Source organism: Myotis brandtii, unplaced genomic scaffold, assembly GCF_000412655.1.
Source record: "Myotis brandtii unplaced genomic scaffold, ASM41265v1 scaffold1132, whole genome shotgun sequence".
In the NCBI taxonomy this organism is placed as follows: Eukaryota; Metazoa; Chordata; class Mammalia; order Chiroptera; family Vespertilionidae; genus Myotis; species Myotis brandtii.
The window spans coordinates 106,578-112,266 of record NW_005353896.1 but is presented as its reverse complement, the minus strand read 5'-3'; positions in this window follow the sequence as shown (position 1 = coordinate 112,266).

The following is a 5,689-nucleotide window of genomic DNA, read 5'->3' as shown; positions in this document are numbered from 1 at the left end:
GCCCGAACAGGGACCCTTAGGTAAGCCCCCCATTCCCCTAGGTAAGCCCCACTCTCGGGACGGATAGGACTCCACCGTAGAAAGAGGGTGGATAGTCTTCGCCGACTCCGTCCCCACCTTTGGGAACCCCTGGACCTGCTGGTGCTGGACCCCAACAGCTTAAGCGTGATTGTTCGTAGTTAAAGTGATTAACTACCTGCCTGGCACTTAGTTAAGGGATTTTATTCCCCCCCCCCAAAATCAGGGAAAAATCCCTACCTGGGGAAACAACCTTTCTCGGAGAGGTGACCTTGGTTAAAACACATAGCGCTAAGGGGAGCAAACATATTAAGAACAGTATGCCATATATGCCAGGTCCCTTGAGACATATGCTGTGCAGATGTTTCTTCCCTGCAGCAACTGTGTCAAGCAGCAAGGATGGACCGGCTTCCAGCATAATACATTGCTGAAAACAAAACAAAACTACTGAGATAGAATCATTTAAAGTTGGTCTTGGTTAAAATCAATAAATAATAGAAGCAGCTCAGGTAGGCATATCTGTGCTGGATAAATCCCATGAATGAAGCACAAACATATTACAAGGAGTTTAGGGGTGTGAGAGCATTCTATGCAACTCCTCAGTGGAAAAGTCATTCAGCAGAATTGTAGGGGTCAACTAAGCATCCCCTGAGAAAGTCCCCTAGAAGCCAGTTCAATTTGCTGTGGCTGAAAAATGGAATAAAGAAAACAAAAGGCTGTAGGAAAAAAGGTTTTATGCTGTTGAATGCATTTCTTCAGTTTTGAAAACAATGTGCACCTCATCCAGAAGATAAAACTACTATTGAAAGAAATGGGGATGGGTAAGGGAGGGTGAGTTTAAAATTAGATAGAAGGATAATCAAGGAGTGAAGGTCACCCAGCACTATCATCCATACAATATAGGTAACCATATATTTATTATAGGATTGTTCTAAATATGAACTTAGATCATGTGTGAGATAGTACCCAGCACATAATACAACCTGAAATTGTATTTGGTTCTCCTTTCTCAAACCTCTCTACACAGATACAAAATACAAGGCCCCATTTATGAACTGTTGGTTCTATCAAATCTCCTTCAATTGTGTAGAATCACAATTTTTACACATTCTTGTCTTTTATGATATTCAGCTTTTAGTTATTTTTCTTTGCAGAGCTAGGCTCTTGACAGGAACTATGTGTGCTTTGGGACCAAGAGATTCCAACTCAAAATGCAAATCTCCCTTTCAATAAAACTCAAAATTTCTGTAGAGAATAAGCAAACTAATGGCATGCTGACTTTATCCAATATGGTTAATTTATTGTGCTGCCCACAGATAGTACTTACCTTGAGGCACCTGGGATCCATTCCCACAAATGAAAAGCCGGAGCTAAGCCTAGGAAGTTGGGGGGAAAGACAATGGGGAGTCATTGCCTTCTCTGTTTCTTGATTTGAAGTCAGCTTCAAGTGAGAGGATCCAACTTCTGAGATACCCCACTAGCTAAGAAACTGAAGGGACTCTCATTGAGGCCATACTTTGGAATATAGAAGATTCGTATTATCAATTAGGTAATAATAAAACAAGAAAACTACCCATCTTTATATTATAAAACGTAAATATGGTAGGCTATTTGGAAGACAATGAATAACTTTTAATTAATCATTAAAGTTTTCAGTATTTTTGTTTTGAATATGGCTTAATTGTTTTTTATCCCAAGTACCTTAAAGTATATACTATATTGATTTTCTTTTTGTTCTGTGCATGTTACATTCCTTGTTTAACCATTTTTATTATTTTATATGAAAACTACTTAAAAATATATACATTCTAACATCTCATTTCTAGTATTCCATGTTTCCATAAACTCATTGAAATAAACTTGTGTTTCATTATAGTATCAATATATTTTATACCTTTTTTATTTTACATTACTTTCTATATAATTCACTCACCATATGAATTAAATGTTTACTTTGCTAGGTATGAGGAATATAAACATGATGGAGGCATTTAGCTCTACTTTGTAGGACTTCACAGTTTGTGTATAACTTTTCAATAGAAGTGAGATGTCCAGTAATGAAATGGAATCAGCTACACTTATTCAAATTCACTTCCTCAGCAGCAGAGGCAGAAATGCTGAGTCAGTAAATTTTGATAAAACTATGATTTATAAATCCTGTCTTTTACCTTAGCCTTTCAGAAATGTAAAGCTGGAAAATTAAAACAGACACAATCAGGAGTATCATAAAATGGAGAAAATTATGTTTAACAGAACTCTAACTTTCTTGGGAAAACATATCAGCTTTGGGGTGGTTCTTCCCTCAAGGGAAACCTGTATATGTGGTGAAACTGAACACTACACATGTCCATTCTCTATGATTCTGTGATTCTAAGTCTAGGTAATTTCCCTAATGTAATAATTAGACACGTTGAAGCTCCAAAAAAATACTGCACAATTGGAAATAATGATCAATTCTAATTTTTATGTATCCATGTGCAAATATTTCAGTGTATTTTCAGAGCTATTATTTTTACCCCTTAATATGGAAAATTTGTTTTTGATTAGTATTTTTATAGGGTAAAATTTGTTGAAAAATGTTGTCTTTTGGTATAATTAGATGTTGACCAGAAGGTTCAAAATCTTAGACCTTAACTTCACACAATTCTGGCATTATACATTTATCCAATAAAAACAAGGTTTATCAACCTTAGTACAGCTTATATTTAAGGACAGATAATTCTTTATTTGTGGGGACCAGTAATTACATTTCTAGAATGTTCAGCAGCATCCTTGACCTTTTAGAGACTCAAATTAAACCTTATTTATTTCACTGTGTTTTTTATAGATAAATTTCAAGGTCTTCCCATTTGCAAACTTTGTTTCCAATTATGGCATTTCACTAGAATCTACAAAAAATGAAGTTTTTTAGGCTCCATAAGAGGATGATTTGTTTCAAAATTTTCACATGCTGTTACCAATATGTAACCAAATTTAGAAATTTTATGAAAATATCCAGTGCCCTGGAGACTTACATTTATTTAAAAATATCTTGTAAAAACTCAAATATTTGTGATATCTTGATGGCCGGTAGCAAAGAGACAAAGTAAATACTGATCTATTAAAATATATTTTAAAATTCTATATCTAATTTGTCATAGAGTATTTCTAGTTACAATACTTTATTTGTGATTTACCATATGTCCCAGCAATCCCTCTTCTGGGTATCTACCTCCCAAATTTGCAAACATTCGCAAATGTTTTTCATTTGCATTCATTGTAGCACAATTCATGGTTCTCAAAACAGGGAAACAATCAAAGTGTCCCTCAGTAGATGATTAGATAAAAAGGAGTGGCCCATATATATATACAATGGAACACTATTCAGCCATCAGTAATGAGGAAATATTGCAATTGGTAACAACATGGATGGGTCTTGAAAATATTATGTTAAGAAATAAGTCAGACAGAAAGAGTCAAGAACAATATGATCTCAATTATGTGGGATATAAAACTGAAAGCAGCAAACTAACAAGCAAGACAAACAAAAACTGAGAGACACAAATAACAGTATGATGGTTACCAGAGGGAAGAAGGGTGGAAGTCAATAAAGAGTGAAGGGGGTCAAATATATGGTGAGGGAAGATCTGACATTGGGTAGTGGGCACACATGCAAATTACAGATGATGTGTCATAGCATTATACACTTGAAACCTATATAACTTTATTAACCAATGTTACTCAATGAATTTAATATTTTTTTTAAAAAAACTTTGTTTATAATAAAAACGTGTAAATTTGGAAAATTATACCACCTAATTTGATTAGTTATGTTTTATTATACACAGTTATAAAATAATAAGGCTTTATCAATAACTCAAAATACATTTTATGCTCTACTGAGTTTATAATATAATAAAATAACATTATCTCGACCATGACTCCATTACAATTTATAGTTTCTTTAATGTTGAGTTTTTAGATTAATTTTAGTAGCATTTATAATAACATTTGGTTACATGAAGTATGTGAAATTATGAAACCTATAGAATAAATTGATTTGCTATTGGAAGCAGATGACACTGGCTTCACTTTTAGTGTTTGCAAAGGCCTTCTAATAGAGCCAACACTTCACAGCTACGGCTTCCCTTTTTCCAAAATCACAAAAACCTTACTTGGAGTAGGGTGTTTATAAAAATAATCAAGTTAAAGATGAGGTCACCAAGGTGGACCCTAATTTAATATGACTAATATCCTTATAAAAAAGGGAAATTTGGACACGGAGACAGATATCTAAAGAGGAAATACAAGGTGAAGACACAAGAAGGGCACCTTCCATGAGCCAAGGAATGCCTAAGACTCCAGAAGCGAGGAGAGAAGCGCAGGACAGATTGTTCCTCATAGCTCTCACAGGATGAACCCTGCTAGCACCTTCCTCTAGGCTTTCTAGCCTCCAGCCCTGTGAGCCAGTTAATTCTGTTATTTGAATAACACAATTTGTGATACTTTATTACAGCAGCCCTAGGAAACTAATACAGGTTCAGGGAAAAAATTCTCAACCCTTGAGTCCGCATAATTTTCACTCCATTTCTTAAATGTGCGTCAGCTGCTATTTCATTTTACTATCTGATGGAAATTATTTTACTAACTTCTAAGTATGAAAAAAATGTCACACATTTTTACCTTGAAAATCACTGTATGTATATCTTAGCAATTAATGTTATGTGTATATCATAATATATCTTTAAGCTAAAACGTTCTGTCAAAAATATGTTAGTGTTTCAGGAACTAATGCTATATTATGGAACGAATAAAATTTTAAAAATAAAGACTGAATATGGGCTGTGAATCAGCATATATTTTTATGAGTTATATTACTGGATTACTTTACATAGGATGCATTTTTAAAAGCTGGAGCTGTACAGATAACTGATTTTCAATGATGCTATATATCTTTTCTATGCCTGATTAGCTGTTTGCATTATTGATAGCTCAGAGTTTGTGATGGAAACATAGGTTAAGAGTCATGAATCTTTATGCCTTAGTTGACAAGGCAACTAATACATCATTAAGCCTCCCCCTTCTTATTAAACCTACCTGTAAACCAATAGTGTCAGACTTGAATTATTTTTGATATTTAATCTATTGATGAACTGCAAAGGTTAAAATTAAAGTGTGATTTATGCTGTGATCAAGAGCATGGTGTTGGAGCATCAAGTGATCTGTGCAAATTACAACCATAACTATACTTCAGATTCTGTTTTATCGCTCTGCTACAAAGCTCTACATTCCCTCAAGGATATTCCGTAGGATAGGAGTGCTGATAAAAATAAGTCTTTCAGATCTTGATGACTTTGTGAACAAAGCCAAAGCACCTGTGTTTTTCCCCCTTTGTAGTTTCATTCAGCTGGAATTTTGACACTTTGAATGGAGGAATGTGAACAATATGGTCTGTGCTCTATTACTTGTAGCCAAGTATGACAGATCAGAAAACCACTCATTGTATTTCATGGTAGTTCAGAAAAGCTTGTTATCTCTCCTAGTTAAGGGAATAAATGAGTCACTGGAAGCCTTCCTTTCCCTGCATCGCTAGGATGTATTTGAAGGCAAGCCTATCAGTTCTCTTCAGCTTATCTCATTTAAGCAGACAGGTTTCAGTGATAGCAGGTTATCAAGAGACCTATAGGTACAG